Raw genomic sequence first — 21,682 nt, 5'->3', positions numbered from 1 at the left:
GTGTCATATTGAATGGGGAAAAACCGAAAACCTTTCCTCTAAAATCTGAAATACAACAAGGATGCCCACTTTCACCACTGTTATTCAACATAGTACTGGAAATATTAGCTAGAGCAATTAGACAAGAAAAAGAAATAAAGGGCATCCAAATTGGAAAGGGAGAAGTCAAATTATCCTTGTTTGTACATGACATGATCTTATATTTAGAAAATCCTAAAGACCACCAAAAAAGTATACTGATAAACAAATTCAGTAAATTTAGAACTGATAAATTCAGTAAAGTTGCAGGATACAAAATTAACATACAAAAATCAGTGGCAGATTGAGCGTGGTGGCTCAAGCCCCCAGCATTTTAGGAGGCCAGGTGGGTGGATCACTCGAGACCAGGAGTTCAAGACCAACCTGGGCAACATGGTGAAACCCAGCCTCTACAAAAATACAAAAATTAGCCAGGTGTGGTGGCACACACCTGTAATCCCAGCTATTCAGGTAGCTGAGGCAGGAGAATTGCTTGAACTTGGGAGGCAGAGGTTGCAGTGAGCCATGATCACACTGTTGCACTCCAGCCTGGGCGACAAAGAAAGACTGTCTCAAAAAAGAAAAAAAAAAAAAATCAGTGACATTTCTATTTGTTAACAGTGAACAATCTAAAAAAAAAAATTTCAAAAAAACTTAATCCTATTTACAATAGTCACAAATAAAATTAGATACCTAGGAATTAACAAAAGAAGTGAAAGATCTCTACAACAAAAACTATAAAACATAGATGAGAGAAATTGAAGAGAACACCACAAAATGGAAAAATATTTTATGTTCATGGCTTGGAAAACTCAATATTGTTAAAATGTCCATATTACCCAGAGCAATCTACAGATTAAATGCAACCCCTATCAAAATACCAATGACATCTTTTACAGAAATAGAAGAAACAATTCTAAAATTTATATGGAATAACAAAAGACACAGAATAGCCAAAGCCATCCTGAGCCAAAAAAACAAAACTGGAAGAGTCACATTATTTGACTTCAAATTATGCTACAGAGCTATAGTAACCAAAACAGCACGGTACTGGCATAAAAACAGACACATAGACCAATGGAACAGAATACAGAACCCAGAAACAAATCCACACACCTACAGTGAATTCATTTTTAAGAAAGGTGCCAATAACATACACTGGAGAAAAAACAGTCTCTTTAACAAATGGTGCTGGGGAAACTGGATTTCCATATGCAGAAAATGAAACTAGACCCCTATCTCTCATCATATACAGAAATCAAATCAAAATGGATTAAAGACTTAAATTGATTACGTCAAACTATTAAACTACTACAAGAAAACATTGGGAAAGATCTCCAGGACATTGATCTGGGCAAAGATTTCTTGAGCAATACTCCACAAGCACAGGTAATGAAAGCAAAAGCAGACAAATGGTATCATATCAAGTTAAAAAGCTTCTACATGGCAAAGGATACAATCAACAAAGTGAAGGGATCACCCACAGAATTGGAGAAAATTCTGACAAGGGATTAGTAACAAGAATATATAAAGAGCTCAAACAACTCTATAGGAAAAAAATCTAATAATCCCATCAAAAAATGGGCCAATGATTCAAATAGACATTTCTCAAAAGAAGACATACACGTGGCAAACAGGCATATGAAAAGGTACTCAACATCATTGATCATTAGAGAAATGCAAATCAAAACTACAATGAGATATTATTTCATGCCAGTTAAAATGGCTTATATCCACAAGACAGGCAATAACAAATGCTGGCAAGGATGTGGAGAAAAGGGAATCCTTATATATTGTTGTAAGAATGTAAATTAGTACAACCACTATGGAGAACAGTTTAGAGGTGCCTCAAAAAGCTAACAATTGAGCTATCATATGATTCAGCAATCCCACTGCTGGGTATACATGCAAAAGAAAGGAAATCAGTGTATCAAAGAAATATCTGCACTCCCAAGTTTGTTGCAGCACTGTTCACAATAACCAAGATTTGGAAGCAACCTAAGAATTCATCAACAGGTGAATGGATAGAGAAAACGTGGTACTTCTAGACAATGAAGTACTATTCAGCCATTAAAAAGAATGAGATTTTGTCTTTTGCAACAACATTGATAGAACAGGAGATCACTATGTTAAGTGAAATAAGCCAGGCACAAAAAGACAAATATCACATATTCTCACGTATTTGTGGGATCTACAAACCAAAACAACTGAACTCATGGACATAGGGAGTAGAATGATGGTTACCAGAGGATGGGAAGGGTAGTCGGGGCAGGGAGGGGGTGGTACACTGGGGAGGTGGGGATGGTGAATGGGTACAAAAAATAATAGAATGAGTAAGACTTAGTATTTAATAGCACAATGTGGGGACTATAGTCAATAATAATTTAATTGTACATTTTAAAATAACTAAAAGAGTATAACTGGATTGTTTGTAACACAAAGGATAAATGCTTGAGAGTATGGATATCCAGTTTTTCACGATGTGACTATTATGCATTGCATGCCTATACCAAAATATCTCATGTATTCTATAAATACATACAGCTACTATGTACCCACAAAGATTAAACATAAAATAATAAAAAACCAAAACAAAAATATATAAAAGTATACACAGTGCGATCTGAGAGACCAAAATAGACACCCCTTTATCAACTAAGACAGAACCTAAGGTTAAAAAAAAACAAAAAGTTACCTATGGTTTGGGGATTCAGGGACAGTTTGGCATTGCAAATTTCTAAATTCTCACTAAATATCCTAACAATAGGAGATGTCAGGCCAATTGTCCTAATTCTGACTTACAATCCAAATCACTGTGACTCTAACTGGATAGAGGACTGGCCTTACAAACTTTCTTCTCTGATAAGTGATTGCAGACCTTTAACCAGTTCCTGCCAACTGATTGAGGCTGTGCATAAACTGTCTTTGTGCCCTAAAGCTCACCTTTTGATAGGAAGAGCCAAATTCCACCTCATTTTAATGTTAAAACCCAGTCCCAAAGTGAACATAGGATGTATGTCATATACATATTTATCCATTACATACGCACACAGCTCCCTCATAAATATGTATAGCTTTTCCCTCGTCTCCTGAATATGCATGATTCAGGCCCTGTGAGGCATAAAACCCAACCTGTGCTTCCCCTTGTCCATGCTGGAGACTTTCTCTTCCCAGCTTCCAAACCAATATCTCCAATAAAGCTCTCCTTTCTACTATTGAGCCATCCTGGTGGTCTTTTGGTCAACAACAGCAAATATTAACCAAAGGAAATTGAATTCTTAAATTAATACCCTATGTAAGAGACTTTGAGCAAAAATTACTAGTTATAAAGATCATTATCTACTGATTAAAACAGCAAGTCATCAAGAAAGTATATAACAATCTTATGTCAACAAACCTAACAACATATAGAATATTGACACTGTTTGGATATTTGTCCCTGCCCAAATCTCATGTTGAGTTGTAATTCCCAATACTGGAGGTGAGGCCTGGTGGGAGGTGGTTGGGTCATGGAGGAAGATCCTTTGTGGCCTGGTACCATCTTCATAATAGTGAGTGAGTTCTCACACTATCTGGTCATATAAAAGTGTGTAGCTCCTGCCCCCCAACTCTCTTGCTTGCTCCTGCTTCCGCCATGTGACGTGCCTGCTCCCCCTTCACCTTCTGCCATGAGTAAAAGCTCCCTGAGGACTCCCTAGAAGCTAAGCAGATGCCAGCACCATGTTTCCTGTAAAGCCTGTAGAACTGTGAGCCAGTTAAACCTCTTTTCTTTATAAATTACCCAGTCTCAGGGATTTCTTTATTTCAATGCAAAAACAGCCTTATACAAATATGTAAGGCAAAAAAAGACCAGAATCACAGAAATAAAATGGCAAATCCAGTTATGCAGGAAGGTTGCAACACACATTTCTCAACCCTTTGGTTCCTTAAATCCACATATCTACATACATCCTCCAAAACTATACGGGTCAACAGTAAAGCAAATAAAACTACACAATTGCCCACAGGTAGAGCATAGTGAAGGATAGGGAATACCACAAACTTCAATTTACGTGTAGGTAGAACAGTCCAGAATCAGTAGAGTCAAATCAGAGCCCACGCTGAAACAGAATCAGGCAAGGATTACATGGAAGACAGGAGAGGTGGCAAGTCTCTAGCAGAGGTGGAACACAGAGGACAGCACCCACAGAAAGAGAATGCCCTTTTCTGATGAGGAAATCATGAGAACAGGTCTGAGACCAGAAGATCTGAAGCATGACTTTTCAAGGAAGTATCCAGGACCACAGTTATAGTCTTGGGAAGACACTGCTTCTGGAGAGGAAGGGGGCAACTAGAAGGTAAAGAAAAATAAGAAATAAAACACAAGAAAATAAGGATCCTAGGGCTATAAGACCGTATCACGATATCAGTAAACATCACTCCCTCCTACATTTTACCACCCTGGAAACGTGTCATTAATTAAACAAGCCTCACTTCACTGTTAGAACTGAAGAGGGCACTCTTGAACTAAGATATTGAGCAAACTGCCGAAAGTTTTCATTCCTCTGGGATAGAATGATCTATGATTGCTGCTAGTCCAGGAAAATCCATCATACTTTAAATGAACAGAACAAGGCAACATTACTAAGAGAAGAACACAAAAAATAAGAATAAAAACTAAGCTCATGAAAATTCTCCCCTGAAATATTCCTAGTCACAGAAGTCCTCCATTAGCACTTCTATTCAATAATGTACTAGAGAGCCTAGAAAACCCAGTAAAACAAGAAAAACCAGCAAAATCAACATCAGCAAATAGCATAATCGGAATAAAAAAAACAAAATCGTCATCCTCCATGGATGACAAAGTTGTTTACATTTTACAAAATGCTAGAGAATCTACAAATTGTAACAATAGGCAAGTTTCAGCAAGGTTGTCGGATAAAAGATCAATATACAAAAATAGCATAGCCATATACCTGCAACAAGAAATTAGAAAGCATAATCAAAGTAGGAAAATCCCATTTATACTTGGCAACAAAATATCTAAGTTTCCTATAAGAATACATATAACAGAAGATATATATGATTTATGGGGAAAATACAAAATGTTGTTGAAAAACGTAAAATAATTTATGTATGTGTGGAATGGTGGATATAATGATAGCAATTATTCCATCCAGAAAATTTAAAGCACTTCCAATCTAAACACCAATAAGGTGTTTTGTAGAACTTGACAAACAAATCCTAATAGTCATATGACTCCATGAAGTGCCAAAGAGTCAATATAAAAATAGACCAATTGAGAAAATGTAAAGAAAGCCTGGAAGCAGATCTGCTTAAATGTAGGAATTTGGTGTATGACAGAAATGACCTTACAAATTAGTAGGGAAAGAGTGAGTCACATAATAACCTTTAGTCTTATAAAAATATTACATATATGCATCTATATTACATGTATGTTACATATACATTTCTGTATGTGAATATATATGTAATTTCTAAAATTTTAGAGTTTGACATTTCATATATAGGTCTTGACTAAATTGTAATTTAAAACTTCTGTTCATCAAAAGATACTATAAACAAAGTTTTCAGAAAAGTCAAAGACTAGAAGAACATACTTATTATGAATCTAACCAAAAGGCCGGGTGCAGTAGCTCACGCCTGTAACCCCAACACTTTGGGAGGCCGAGGCAGGTGGATCACTTGAGGTCAGGAGTTTGAGACCAGCCTGGCCAACATGGTGAAACCCCGTCTCTACTAAAAATACAAAAATTAGCCAGGCGTGGTGGCGGGTGCCTGTAGTCTCAGCTACTCAGGAGGCTGAGGCGGGGGAATCACTTGAACCCAGGAGGTGGAGGTTGCAGTGAGCCGAGACCGCGCCATCACACTCCAGCCTGGGAGACAGTGCAAGACTCCATCTCAAAAAAACAGTAAAATAAAATGAAATAAATCTAACCAAAAGAGGATTAATAACATAAATCTAATCAAAAGAGGATTAATAACACAATTAATTTTTTAAAACCCTTTTTTTTCTTTTTAGACAAAATCTCACTGTGTCATCCCCAGACTGGAGTGCAGTGGCACAATCATGGCTCATTGCAACCTCCTCCTCCCAGGTTCAAGCAATTCTCCTGCCTTAACCTCCCAAGTAGCTGGAACTACAGGCACGCACCACCAAGCCTGGGTAATTTTTGTATGTTTAGTAGAGATGGGGTTTTGTCATGTTGGCCAGGCTGGTCTTGAACTCCTGGCCTCAAGAGATCCACTTGCCTTGGTCTCCCAAAGTTCTGGGATTACAGGCGTAAGCCACTGTGCCCAGCCTTTAAAACTCTTGCAAATCAAATTTAGTAATTAGTGAAATGCAAAGTAAAACAACAATGAAATGCCATGTAATATCTATTAGATTGATAAAAATTAAAAATCCCTATTTATGAGAATATGAAACAATAAATATGTACAAACAAAACTAGTGGCAATATCTTGCAAAATTGAAGGTGTATATGTCTTATTACCCAGCAATTCTGAATATAAAGAAAACTCTTTTTAAAAAAATGTTACTGTGAATTGATGATTTATAATTGTAATATTTATGGGGTATAAAGAAACTCTTACATATATATTCGAGGAGGCGTGTATAATGATAGTTACTGTGGCCTTATTTGTAATAGTGAAAATTTGGAAGCTAATGTCCTGCAAGAAAATGGATATATTGAATGGCTATATAAATCATGATAAACCATTTCTTTAAAAACTTACATTACAACTGGGTAATGAGTAGATGGGTGTTTGAAGAGTATTTTAGAAAATGAAAATATTCCATAATCTTAAAATATGTTTGTGTTAATAGATAACAGTGAACTTGCTTCCCTACCCTCTTCTCACTCAAAGTTATGACTCAAATGATATGCTTATCAGGAACCCCAGTAGAACACTGGAGAGTTGCTTTGGGCTGAACTATCCTGCAGGTCAGTATCTGGGTATCTCTTTACTCATGTAAAGCAGACAGAAACCTGTCCCTCCTAATTGAACCCTTCTCCCTCTCCTTATTATCACCTCCCAGCGCAGAGTCTGATACAAAGTAGGCAATGAGAAACATTCATTGAATAACTAAATCATTAAAATAAAATTAGAATATAAAGAGATATAGATTAACTACAATGAGTATGCATAGTAAATACAGGTGAAAGATCAAAACATTCAGTTATCTTTCTAGAAAGGGATTGTGGAACAAAATGGAAACTTTTATAATATTGAATGATGACTTTCAGCCAATTACTCACCAACTCTTTGTGATTGCCTCCTCCCTCCCTTGCCCCCTTAAAAAAAAATCCGAAGAACAGGACAACAATCAATCTTCAAGTGACAGAGAGTACATTACGTGCTCCCCAAATTTGAAATAAGGAGGTCTTTTGAGAATAAAAATATGGGAAATCAACATGGATCTTCCTCTAGATATTAGCTGTAGCAGAAAGAACAGGTCCATTAAAAGAGAAATGCCTTTCAGAGAAACTCCAGGAAGCAAGAGGTCAGAAAGACAAGGGAGGCATTATTTCTAGGCATTGTCTTGGGGAAGAGGTATCCTGGTTCACAAACAGATCCCCCTGGTTCTGGAAGCAGAGCTGGACTACATCAATGTCAATCCACCAAACCGGACTTACTGACAGCCAACAGTGACTTTAAGTCATTATCTGGAACCAGCAGAAACAAGTGTGTGCCAGGTGGCTCTGCTTTACCGCTCCCGTCCCTACTCGTGGCTGTTAGGTCAGGGCCCTCTTTGGGATTTCCTTTTCTTAATAGTAATCAATGGAAAAGGGCCACTCACTCTCCCATGACAGTAACTGAGGGATGTAACATCCTCCAGCCAGTGGAAGAAGTTGATCCTCAGAGGGAGGGAATAAAGCCAACAGGAAGAGAATCCCAAGTTTTTTCTAGTCCCGATTCCAGTAATCTCTGAAGCCAGGTTCTTCAAAGGACTTTCCCAAAGTTCCATGAGGCACTCCAGTATTCTTTTAATAAACTGTCCTTCTTGCCCAAGAAAATTTTAATTGTGTTTTTGTTCCTTACCACCAAAAGAATCCTATTACAATCAGGCCACCGAAGTCTAAGGCCATTAATCATTGTAATCATGTAACCAACTCCCCTTGCTCTGATTTTAAAGAGTGAACAACATTCTGATTATTGTTTGGCTTCCCCTATGGTTTTTCACAGAGAGAGAATGCCTTTTATTAGGCTGACATGACCTTCTGGTGTGCTTGAAATTTCTATTTCTCATAAATTAACTAATTAGAATTCTGATGTTTCTCGTGAATTTAATGAGCACGAGTTGATCTCCATGTGTCAGATAAATTCTGAAGTACTGATAAAAACAGGCTTTCCGGAAATGTAAAACTGAAGACCAGAAACCAGTAAATTCACTAGGATATGCCACACTGTAAGGATGCCGGGAAGTTAGGTGGCCGGCTTTCACCCTGCACCACACACAATTTGCTACGATTGCCCTCTTTTGTCTTTAACGGTTGTAGTTATGATATACTTTGTAAGGTAGAGTATAACGAAAGATGTTTTGTAAGATAAGAAAGGAAACGGTGTCTGATATTGGAGTTATCATAAAATTCATGGTATGAGTTAAAACATCGACAGCTGCCCTAACACCAGTGGTAACATGTGCGACTCGATGACAAGATGATGTACCCAAGCCCACAGAATCACAGCTTCTTAAGCTCAAAGGAACCTTAAAGATCAACTGTTTCTGTTTCTTTTCTGTTTTGTCTAGATGGGTGGCAGATATTTTATCACCCAGCTTCCTGGCAGCCAGAACAAGGGCATGTGACATGTATTCACCAAATCAGACAGGTCCCATCTAGGAGTCTGAATGTGAGTATGTGACTTAAAGAAGCAGGGAATTAATTTGGAGTTAATCTTATCACTGGCAGCAGTAGAAGCAGTATTCATTACTTAAGACAAACGTAGCCACAGCCGGTCATGGAGTCTACCTGACCCTGTGTTAAGGTGAGGGGTGCATTGTGCAGGTGAGACTGCAACTTACAACCACTCTGGAAATCTCTGTCTCATTCTTAACAGCAACCATCATTCAAAAAAAAAAAAAAACTTATATTGAGCTGATACAGACATCCCTGTCATTTCCTCCTACTTCTACCTGCTGAATTAGCCACAGAACAAATCCACAGCTGCTGAATTCCAGGCCTATTTTTAAAATTTTATTTCTTTATTTTTGAGACAAGGTCTCACTCCATCACCCTAGCTGGAGTGCAGTGGCCACAAGGAGAGAAGAGTGACTTTATTTTAAATGCCAATCCACCATGTAACTTCTAACTAACCCCAAGTTCAAGAATGCCTCCCAAATGTCTGACTGATGTATTACTCTTTCTGTAGGAAGACCTACTCATTGTAAGTTTCCTCCAAAACGACCCTTGTTGTTCTGGAAATCATAGGCTTTGACATCCATAGCCACCTACACATTCCTTCCAGAGCAATGATACTTTCCCTAAGATTTAAGCCCTGGGTCTGGGGATTTGCGATGTGGAGATCTACCTGTATTGTGGCCTCCCAAGACCATTCTTCTGTAAGTCTCCCTGCTTTTAAGTTCCCTTAAACTACCTGAAACCTATGACCTGGATTTGTCTGCCTCTTTCTTATTCCTTCAGCATTTGGGGGTCGCTTTGTATATACAGTTCTTTCACAGAACAGGTGATTCAAACTCACTGCAGACTTGAACTTCTAGGCTCAACTGATCCTCCCACCTCAACCTCTCAACATGCTGGGACCACAGGTATGAGCCATGTGCCCAGGCCCCAGGCCTACTTTTTAGAGATCAACCTCTAAGAAGCTAGTGGGTAAGAGGTGGAGAGGAAAGATGAAATGGAGGACAATTTGAATCTGATTTTAATCCTGATCCAAGCCCAGCATTTGCTAAGATCCCTAGATATGGCATGTAAAGCCCTTATCTCAGTGCCATACACATAGTAAATGCTCATTAAGGTAGAAGAGAAAACTATACTGTAATGATATTAAACAGTGGGAGGGTTACGTTTTAAACGGATTATTCAAGCTGCAGGTTGGAGAACAGATTGAAAGGAAAAGATGAGGCAAAGGAATCAGCTAGGATACCTATATTAGCAGTTGGGACTGGATCAGTAATCTCTCTTGTGCCCCAATCTCAAATATCCACATGCTATCTGATACTTGCTCTTCCTCCTGACTTCACTGCCTCAGTGAATGGCCCCACCACCCTCCAGTTGCCTAAGCCAGAAGCCTAGGAATCAATCTCAAGTCTGCTTTACCCCCATAATTAATCAATTCTCAAGTAGATGTCAATGACTCTTTTTTCTTTTTTCTTTTTTCTTATTTTTTTTTAGATAGATCTAAAATCTGCACCCTTCTCCGCCTCCACACCACCATTGCTTAAGGTCAGGCTTTTTTTACGTCTTGCCTTGGTACGTTCGAGACTGCAATCTCAGTTGCCTACCAATCTGTTCTCTGTTTTCTAAATACAAATCTGATTATTCCCACTCTATGCTCAAAAACCTTTAATACCACCTACATGATAAGGTCCGAGCTCAGCATGGCTTTCAGGTCCTGCTTTCTTAGCCCCAGCATTTCTCTCCAACTTTACCTGTCATCACTGCAAATTCTTGCTCTATGAGCCAAGCATGCGTCCCGTAGGTCCTGCTCCTCCCTGCTTTTTATTATTATTATTATTTTATTTTTATTTGAGACGGAGTCTCACTCTGTCTCCCAGGCTGGAATGCAGTGTTGGCAATCTCAGCTCACTGCAACCTCTACCTCCCTGGTTCAAGCGATTCTCATGCCTCAGCCTCCTGAGTAGCTGGGATTACAGGTGCATGCCACCTTGCTGGCTAACTTTTGTATTTTTAGTAGAGACGGGGTTTCACCATGTTGGCCAGGCTGGTCTTGAACTCCTGGCCTCAGGTGATCCTGCTGCCTCAGCCTCCCAAAGTGCTGGGATTACAAGTGTGAGCCACCACACCCAGCCTCCCTGCCTTTTTTGTACATCCTTCATCCTCTGCCTAGGGTGCCCTTCTCTCCTGTTGATCTGGCTGACTCCAACTCAGACTTTGTGACTCAGCTCAGGTGTTGCTTCTACCTAGAAGCCTTTCCTGACCTCCCAAATCTGATGCAGTGCTCCCTTGCATCATGTTCACCCCCAGTGTGTTGTGGCAAGTAGTCTGGCCCAATCAACACTTATTCCAAATTCCCTTCTCCCTTGTCTTTCTCTACTTAGAAGCTGAAAACAATCATGTAGCCATGGGTGGCCAAGCCACAGTTCGTGAAATAGATGTAGGATGAAGATCCTGGGGAGGGTTTCCCTTTACCTCTTTATTTTTTCACTTCTTTCTTTCTGGAACAGAATGGGGATTGGAGGCATAGCAACCATCTTGAGATTGCAAGGACAAAAGCTACTTAATAAGACTTATAAAGAAGAAAGACAAAAAGATCCAAATTCTTGATGACATTGTTTAAGTGCCATACCAGTTTTGGACTCCTTGCCTTTATATTTCATGCCAGGTGACCAAATAAATGTCTTAATTATTCAAGCTGCTATTAGTTAGGTTTCCTGTTACTTTCAGCCAAGCATATTCCTTGGCTGATACATAAGTATTAATTGGTTGTTTTTCCATCTCATACATTGGACAAATGAGCTGATGTCTTTTTCTATATTCCCAGCGCCTAACTCTTCTTAGTAAATAGTATGCACTCATTAAATGGTTATATTGAAAGAATTAACTCAGATATGTGGGACAAATGTAATTTCCTCAGGCCTAATACTTTTTAAATGCCATTTGAAAGAACAATATAAGATTTAAATGTTTGGGTAATAATTTAACTCTGTAACTGTCAAATACAGAATCAAATTAAATACAGATAGCAGCAAAGATTTCTGAAATTCTGGAAAACTCTCATTCCTGTGAAACCACCTCTGTAGCTCAAAGATGCATAGTACACTACTATTCACAGACATCCACTGAAGTCTTCATTTTAAGTAATTATAACTAATGATTTTCTATGACAACTACATAAACTTTAAATATTATGAAGAGTAATACTAGTTATGCTGGCTCTTTATTAATACACATGGGATTAAAGGAAATGTCAGGTTTAAATATAAATTCCACAGCCCTGATGTTTAAAAAATTTTTGCCACTCACTTTGGGCTTTTTAAATTATTTTAAATCAAGACTGTACATGTATAAAGTGCATGATATAATGTTTTGATACATATTTACATATTAAACTGTTTTTACTACAGTCAAGTTAATTAACATATCCATCTCCTCACATAGTTACCTTTCTTTGCAATAAGAACACTTCAGATCTACTTTCTTAGCAAATTTCAAGTATATGACACATGATTGTCAACTATAATCCTCATGCTGTACATTAAATCTCTAGCACTTATTCATCTTGCATGACTGAAGCTTTGCACCCTTGGACCAACATCTCTCTATTTCTCCCACCCCTCAGGTCCTGGCAACCACCATTCTACTCTCAGCTTCTATAAATTCAACATTTTAGATTCCATGTAAAAGTGAGATTATGCAGTATTTTTCTTTCTGGGTCTGTATTCACTTAGCATCATATCCTCTAGGTTCATCCATGTTGTCACAAATTGCAGGGTTTCCTTCTTTTTTTAAGGTGAAATAATATCCATCAAGATACTTAGGTTGAGTCTGTATCTTGGCAATTATGAATAATGCTGTAATGAAGATGGGGGTACAGATATCTTTACAAGATACTGGTTTCATTTCCTCTGGATGTGTACCCGGAAGCGTGACTGATAAATCATATTGTAGTTCTACTTTTTATTTTTAAGGAACTTCTATACTTTCTTCCATAATGGCTGTACCGTTTTACACACCCACCAACAGTGTTCAAGGTTTCCAATTTCTCCTCATGCTTGCCCACACTTATCTTTTGTCTTTTTGATAATAGTCATCCCAACAGGCATGAGGTGATATCTCATTGTGGTTATGATTTATATTTGCCTGGTTATTAGTGATGTTGAACACCTTGTAAAATACCTATTGGCCATTTGTGTGTCTTCTTTGGAAAAATGCCTATTTAAGTCCTTTGCTCATTTTATCAGGCTATTTTTTTTTTTTTTTTTTTTTTTTTTTTTACTAATAAGTTGTATGAGTTCCTTGTAAATTTTGGATATGAAGCTCTTTTCAGATATATGCTTACAAATATTTTCTCCTCATCCATAGGTTGGCTTTTCATTTTTTGTTTCTTTTTCTTTTTTTCTTTTTTTTGACGGAGTCTCACTCACTCTGTCGCTAAGGCTGGAGTGCAATGGCATGATCTCGGCTCACTCCAACCTCTGCCTCCCAGGTTCAAGTTATTCTCCTGCCTTAGCCTCCCGAGTAGCTGGGATTACAGGCACATGCCACCATGCCCAGCTAATTTTTGTATTTTTAGTGGAGATGGGGTTTCATCGTGTTGGCCAGGCTGATCTCAAACTCTTGGCCTCGAGTGATCCACTGCCCTTGGCCTCCCAAAGTGCTGAGGACGCCACGCCCAGCCTCATTTTTGTTTCTTTTGCAGTGAAGAAGCTTTTTTTTTGTTTGTTTGATGTAGTCTCATTTTTGTTTTTGTTTGTTTGCTTTGCTTTTGCTGCCTGTACCTTTGATGTCTGTCCAAAAAATCATTTCATTTCCAAGACCAATGTCAAGAAGGTTTCTCCCTCTGTTTTATTCTAGGAGATTTATGGTTTCAGGTCTTACACTAAAATCTTTAGTCCATTTTGAGTTGATTATTGTGCACATTGTTTTATTAGCTCATCAGTCCCCACAATTTGAACTTCTTACATCTCTGATAGATTAAAAATGGCAAAAACTATACCTATAGGCTTAATATCAGAAGAAATGACCATATAAGATGGTATTAAGAGATATGAAGGTTGTTTCAATTACCTATTGTTATGACTTAAAAGTAACTTAAAATAACAACTATTTTATTATCTCTGATTATTCTGTGGAATGATTAGCTCAGCCGGGTGGTTTATCTGTTCCATGTGATGTTAGTTAGAGCTACAGTTGTCCAGAGGTTTGATTGGGCTGGATGATCCAAGACAGTTCCTTCACATGGCTCCAGTTTGTTTTGTCTATTGTCTGGGAGCTTCACTGGAGCTGTCAAACACAAGCCTTGATTCTCCTCCATGTGGCTTCTCCATGTGTCTTGGGCTTCTCACAGCATTTCAGCTAGGATCTGAGAATCAGAAAGTAGAAACTACTATTTTTCTTAATGTCCGTACTCAGAAATCCAGGATATCATTTCTGCCACATTCTATTAATCAAAACCAGTCACCAGGCCAGCCCGGGTACAGAGGGCAGGCAAATAACCTCAGCCTCTTCCTGGGAGCAGCAGCACGCATGTTCAGGGAGGGAACAAAGTGCTGTGGCCATCTCTGCAAACTAGTGACCACAAGATAAATCATATAAGCCTACCTTCATAATGCTAGTTTTAGAGCCTCACTGAGCACACTCAAAACTACAAAGAAACCTGACTTTCCACTTGGCAGATATAACTTGAATGGCTACTGTAATAAAGTTAGACTCAATAAAGACCTACAGGAAACAAAGGATGGTCTGAGTCAGCCATCAGCCCATCGGGATGCCAGAACTTCAGATCTAACGGGTACTATATGATGTGCTTTCACATATATTTTCTTATCAAATTATTTGAATTACAATGCAAAGATAGTGATAGAATCGTTTATTATTACCTGCTGTTAAAATATCCTTTGCCAAGGCACACAATCCAAATTCCAAACCAAACTCATCAGGACCTGAGTCACAACCCCAAATACTAACACCAATATCCCACCTCCTCGGTCATTTGACTTCAACATACATCAGCTAAGGAGAGATATCCTATATGCAAGGATAACGCAAAGAAAAATTGCATTTAGGTTGACTCTGAAATTAATTCAGCAAACTTGCCAACTAGTAAGCCGTCACCACTCGTACCAGCCAAGCCATCCATTCCAGGAAATTCAGGTTGGTGATATGCACTCAGGTAGCATTGCTGCCTCACAGGGCAAAAATGTCAAGCCGGGACCTAGGCATGTCTAAGGAACCAGGAGCCTGGGTGGTTTAAGAAATGGAACATTTGATTTGAGAAATTTCGAAATGGATAAATAACTTTTCACCAATATTTCCTTTATAAGTTTAGTGCTTGTCATGGCTAATTTTATGTGTCAACATGACTGGGCCAAATAATGCCCAGATAGCAGGTAACACAATATTTCTGTCTGTTTCTGTCCATCTATTTTGCTAATCCAAAATAGAGTAGCTTTTGAATCAGTGGACTGAATAAAGATTTGCCCTCACCAATGTAGGTAAACGTCATCTAATTCATGAAGAGCCTAAACAGAACAAAAAGAGGAAGGGTACATTTTCTCTCTTCTTGAGCTAGGATATCCACTTTCTCTTGACCTTGGACATCTGAGCTCCTAGTTATCTAGCATTTGAACTCTGGGATTTACATCATCAGTCCCTCTAGTTCTCAGGCTTTCAGAGTTGAACCAGGAGTTACACCATCAACTCCCCTGGCTCTCCAGCCTTCAGACTCTAAGTGAATTGTGCCACTGGCTTTCTCAGCCCTGCAGCTTACAGAAGACAGATGGTAGGACTTCTTGGCTTCCATAACCACGTAAGCACATAATAAATCTCCTCATATATATCATATTGGTTTTGTTTCTCGGAGAATACTGACTAATCCAATGCTCAAGGCCTGGCCTGCCTAAATATAGCAATTATTCTCTCCATGTTTACAGAGGTAAGTCATGTTCAGGAAACTTAAGTGTGTGCCAGAGGTCTCTCAGTTGGCCTGTTAATCAGAGAAGCAGCACAGAAGAGGCTGTGAGCTTTGGCATTAAACTATCCCAGCTCAAATACTGGCTGTTATCCCTGGCCAGCTGTGAGAGTTTAGACATGTTATTTTCTTCTCTGTGCTTCTGTATTTCCCATCACAGAATGCGGATAATGATGAAACCAATTCATGGAGTTTTTGTAGGGAGTACTGAGTTAACATATATAAAACACTTAGAATAGTGCCTGGTACATAATAAGCATCATGTAAGTGTTTGCTTTTATCAGTATTAGTATAAGTTATAGAAACCCAACTCAAACTTAATAGGTTAAAATTAAAGGAAAATATCAGCTCATATAAGAAGAATATAATCAGAACTGTCTTTTCCCATACCTCTGTTTAACTTTATTTTTACACAGATACTCCCATAGAAGCGGGATGTCCTCTGTAACTTGCAACTGGAGAAGAAGAGGGCATCTTCTCTAGAACTCTAATAACTATCCTCTGAATAGCCTGGTCTGTATCTTGTGCCCAATACTTAGGCTTGTGGGGAGGTAGAAATGGGGAACAGAGTCAGCCATCCATAATATGGCCTAGTCAAATTACACTGAATAGGTGAGAAGATGTTGTCCAAAAGAAGAAAGCTGGCCAGACAAAAATGAAAGGTCCTACAATGAATAAGTTGGAGAATCAATAACTGAATTCAAGCCTGTCTCACCCTTATGGCCTTTCATCACCCAACTCTCCTCTTTGCTTATTTTTGTTGTTACCCTCCTCCTCATCTGTATTAGTTCATTCTCTCAGTGCTATAAAGAACTGTCCAAGACTGGGTAATTTATAAAGAAAAGAGGTTTAATTGACTACAGTTCAACATGGCTGGGGAGGCCTCAGGAAACTTACAATGATGGTGGAAGGCACCTCTTTACAGGGCAGCAGGAGAGAGAAGAGTGAGTGAAGGGGGAAAAGGCCCTTATAAAACCATCGGATCTGGTGAGAACTCACTCACTATCAAGAGAACAGCATGGAGGAAACTGCCCCCATGATCCAGTTGTCTCCACCCAGTCTCTGCCTTGACATGTGGGGATTATGGGGATTATAATTCAAGATGAGATTTGGGTGGGGACACAAATCATACCATATCATTATCACCATAGGGTAACTTTTTAAACTTTTTTCATCTGGCAAAATGTTCAACAACTCGGTAATATTTTACCAGGAGACAAGCCACAGCACAAATGCATAAGTAGAAAAAAAAATAAATTTCCTGTACTATACTTTGAGAAAAGAAAAAAATCCTTCTTACTATTTATATGTAGTCCCTTTCCTCTGAAGAGTGCCAAAGATTTTATAGATGCTAATGTCTCAGAGCGAGGAATAAAAGGGAAGAATTTAAACGATGGCCCAGGCTTGCTACTGCTACTGTGAAGTGACCACTCCACACACATATGGATAAGTGCTCTATCCCAACAATGAACACTTAACTGCCTGAACTACTTTTAGGCCTCATTTAACTTGCCCATTTATGCAACTATAGAAACTATAGATGCCTTTCTCCTAGAGCCATAAAATTTTAGAGTGGGAAAGGACTTTACAGATCATTTGGTTCAATCCCCTCATTTTGCAAATGGAAACAACTGGAGTCCAGAGAGGGCTATTAGGCAGCACACGGTCACGTAGCAGGTTTATTGCAGGCCCAGAAGTAGAACCCAGGTTTTCTATCCCTATTTTTCTATACCATGTTCTTTCTGTAAAAAGCAAACACCCTCCCCGCCCGGCCACGACCACACACAATTTCCAAAAGCTACTCAGTGATCCCAAACACTATTAATTTCTTTCTTCTCCCATTATGTGGATTACATAAATGTTTGGATGAATTGTGGAATCATTTATTATGAAATTTCAACAATATGCACTAATTACTACCACCAGGAGGCAATCAAATTTGGTGAAAACAACAAGGTACAGTAGTTAGGGCTGACTTTGTATGAGTTCTACCTTGGGTGCTTCTCCAGCCTCCAGTGGGAACTCAGTACTCCTGAGGAGCCCTCAAACTCAGGACCCCACGGACCTACTTCTCACACAGCAAATACGCTACCTGATGTGGAGCTGTTTCTGCAAACAGGGACAACTTTGACCTTTTCTTTTGAGATGAGGAGTAAGGAAAGGATCCATTTTCAGTTTTTTCCCTATCAAAAAAAAAAAAAAAAAACTGACTTCTTCTGTGGACCATTATCCTGGGACCACACATGTTTATATGTGTATATATTTTTTTTCCTTTCTTTTTTTAAAGAGAAAAAAAAAAAAGTGAAGTGAAGTGAAACAGTGGGAATAGGGAAGGAACTCTATGTGTATATTTAAATGAGGACTTCTGAGAAATAAGATCGTAACACAAAATTATATCTATTACTACATCTCCCTTTCAAAATTGGATCTGCTTGATACAGTTCTGGTTGTTGTTTGTTTTGCTAGTTTGGTGTCTGACTGCTTGTTTAATAGTTGTAGACACAGCCCAGATATTTGTACATGGAAAACCTTACTTCCTAGAATGAATTAGCTACAATCATCTGGTTCTGTGAACAAATCATAAAATGATTTTATATTAAATAATCAGATATACGGGGCCTTTTGATAATTAGTGAATTTCCATGCCTCGTAAAGTGTACTTTCTTTTTTTTTTTCCTTTTCAGCAGAGATGAGTTCAATTCCTGGATATCCTTGTTAACTTTTTTTTTTTTTTATTATTATACTTTAAGTTCTAGGGTACATGTGCATAACGTGCAGGTTTGTTACATATGTATACTTGTGCCATGTTGGCGTGCTGCATCCATCAACTCATCAGTTATACCTGATGTAAAGTGTACTTTCAAATTAAGTAAAAGTTACTTGAGAATGCCCAAGAATCAGGTAGGAAGGCAAATAAAAACTCTTAAATTGACTTGCTTACTATATTCACGTTCCCATCCACTTTTCCTATATGCCATAAAGGAAACGTGCCTCTTGTTACGTTTCTATTCCTCTGCTGTCTCTATCCATGTCGTGTAAGTTATCCATGTTAGAGACTCCCTACACATGCATTTGTATTATTAATAGTTTGAGACCAAACAGGCATTGTTGATGTCTGAGAGGTCTTTGAACCTCCTTGACTCTCACTCTGCCCATCACAGGCCACTGTCAGTTCCTTGGAGACTCACTGATGGGACTGAGACCAGCTCTCAAGGAAACCAATAGCTTTAGTTCTAGATAAGCTCTATCCAGACTCAAAGTCTATAAATTTCATTTTTAAAGTTTAAGTCTCTGATAATCACTTTAGTGTCATCCTAACTGTTCCCTATATTGAAATTTATTTTTCATCCATCTCCTCCATCTGTGATGCACGTGGAAGGAATTATTCACCGAGCCCTTTTCTTTAGTTAAGGTCAGGAGTGACAAGTTCTGGTGGTGTCAAACATTCTGGCTGTTCTGATTTTCAATTAGTGTCATTGAGATGTTTGCTACCCACTGATGGGGGAAAGGTGTTATGTCTTCTTCACACTGGTCCAAAATAAAGTAGGTGGGACATAGGTTGAGTTATGAGAAAGAGAGTCAGTCAAATGCCATTTCAGCATAATGGACATTATCTAAAAATTAAGATAAGTCCATCAACCTAATGTCTCCTTAATAACAAAGCTATACCTTATTCTAATTTTTCTCCCTTAAGAGGTAACCTAAACCTTAAATTTACCTTATGATTACAGTCTTTCTTTTATAAGTTGAAGCGTATTTTGGTCCATTGAGCAAACTCATTCTTATTCATTGCCTTTTAAAGTTGACATTTAACTTGCAGAGCTGTAGAGTTGGCAAGAAGCAAAAGATTATTTAATATTCAAGAGAGCAGATTCTAAAACACCACAGCATTCTACTGTATGAAACATTCTATAATTAGTGTATATTAACTGAAAGAAAGAATTACATATGGAATTAGTAGGGGCTGTTTGAAGGTGTTCATGTATTTATCTCCTTGTTAATACTCATGAATCACATAAAACAAATGAGTAATTCTAGCAATTCAAACTAATAAGGGCTGATTTTCTAAAAGAAACTATGTCTTCAAATGCATTTACCAAAAAGAATTGAGAACAACTTTTGGCTCTAAAGGCCTTGAACCCCTAAATCAAATAAAATAGGAATTAGCCAAACCCCCTTCTATTATAATTTGCTGTTCACCGTCGGAAATAATTAATCTATTAACTCAGGAGATAATTGTGGTGTATTTGCTGCAGGTTAGGCTCTCTTTAGGCACTGGGGACAGAGTTGTGATAGTCTTTCCCTTCAGAGCATTGAATTGAGCAAGAACAAGAAGAATGCAAACAATTGCAACAAATATTAATAGTGTTTGCATAAAAGAAGCATACAGTGCTCTGGGCACCCACAGTGAGGGACCTAACCAAGTTATTGGGGGTGGGGTGGCATTAGGTATGGGAAGGTCCTCTGGAGGAGGTGGCAAATCAGGTGAGACTTGATAACATCAGGGTTAAGATGCGCATCGAATCTTGCTTCCTCAAAAAGCTCCACTAAAACCACAGTAAAGAGACTTAAGAAAGTGTTTTTTTTTTAAACCCAAAAAATGGAGAATAGGAGAAAGGACAAGAGAAACAAATTTTGGAAACTCAAGAGAAGATGGACAAGTGGTTCCTGACTTAGAAGAAAGCTGAATGAATCCTAAGTCAGCAAAGGCCTGTGGGGAGAGCTATCTGAAAAGCAGGTGATGCTCCCAAGCTCTTCCCCCACTGCCAGGTAACTGCCCCTCCCCTTCCTTAGCAGAAAGCTAGAAATTTATTCTTCTGTAGGGTAAGAAAGTCCTTAATCAAAAACACAATTCAATTCAGTGACCATACATTATGCAGTATTCATATTGATGTCCCTGTCCAATTGTCTTGCTCACTCTAAGAACACAGGCACCAGCCCACTCTTCACCCTTCAGAAGGGAGACTGAAGAGGCTTATCTGGGAATATGATCAGCCCAAAAGGAGAGACTAAAATAGAGTCATGCCAAATAATGCTATTTCAGTCAACAACCGGCTGGACAGTAGGTACTATGAAGACTCCATAAGATAATAATGGAACTGAAAAATTTCTATTGACATTGTTGCCTTTGTAATATCCTAGCACAATGCATTACTCTCATATTTGTGGAGATGCTAGTGTAAACAAGCGTACATGCTGTTAGCTATATAAAAGTGGAGCACATACAATTATGTACAGTATATAATGATACTTGATAACAATAATAAACAACTATTACTGGTTTATGCACTTACTATACTATGGTTTTTATCACTATTTTAGAGTATATTTCTTCTATTTATTAAAAAAAAATGTGAACTGTAAAACAGCCTCAGACAGGTCCTTCAGGAGGTATTCCAGAAGAAGGCATTGTTATCACAAGAGATGACAATTCCATGCATGGTATTGTCCCTGAAGGCTTATCAGTAGCTCAAGATGTGGAGGTGGACACAGTGATATTGACGATCTGGACCCTGTGTAAGCCTAGGCTAAGGTGTGTGTTTGTGTCTTCATTTTTAAGAAAAAAGTTGTAAAAGTTAAAAAAAATTGTTTAATAATAAAAAGCTTACAGAATAGGGATATAAAGAAAGAAAATATTTTATACAGCTATACAATGTGTTTGCGTTTTAAGCTAAGTGTTGCTAAAAGAGTCCAAAAGTTAAAAAAAAAAAAAAAAAAGCGGCCGGGCGCAGTGGCTCAAGCCTGTAATCCCAGCACTTTGGGAGGCCGAGGGGGGTGGATCACGAGGTCAGGAGATCCAGACTATCCTGGCTAACATGGTGAAACC

The 21,682-nt window shown here is 38.5% G+C and overlaps 2 protein-coding genes across 5 annotated transcripts in view; one reads left to right on the top strand and one right to left on the bottom strand.

Annotated features, from left to right (window-relative positions):
- PTAR1 (protein prenyltransferase alpha subunit repeat containing 1) overlaps positions 1–21,682 on the top strand; it is a 424,325-nt gene that overhangs the window by 244,266 nt on the left and 158,377 nt on the right. The window lies entirely within an intron of this gene.
- CFAP95 (cilia and flagella associated protein 95) overlaps positions 1–21,682 on the bottom strand; it is an 85,957-nt gene that overhangs the window by 23,615 nt on the left and 40,660 nt on the right. Inside the window, exons 5-6 of one of the 4 annotated variants that reach the window (XR_007719736.1) lie at positions 19,574–19,677; positions 14,037–14,247 (exon numbers count right to left, since the gene is read on the bottom strand). The exons of 2 other annotated variants lie outside the window; for them this stretch is intronic. The gene's annotated coding sequence lies outside the window, so the exon portion shown is untranslated. Of the gene's footprint in view, positions 1–14,036; positions 14,248–19,573; positions 19,678–21,682 lie in introns of those variants that run through there. One more of the 4 variants, XR_007719735.1, reaches the window with a different exon arrangement.

Source organism: Macaca thibetana, chromosome 15 (assembly GCF_024542745.1).
Source record: "Macaca thibetana thibetana isolate TM-01 chromosome 15, ASM2454274v1, whole genome shotgun sequence".
NCBI classification, from domain to species: Eukaryota; Metazoa; Chordata; class Mammalia; order Primates; family Cercopithecidae; genus Macaca; species Macaca thibetana.
This window is presented reverse-complemented; position numbering and strand designations above follow the sequence as displayed.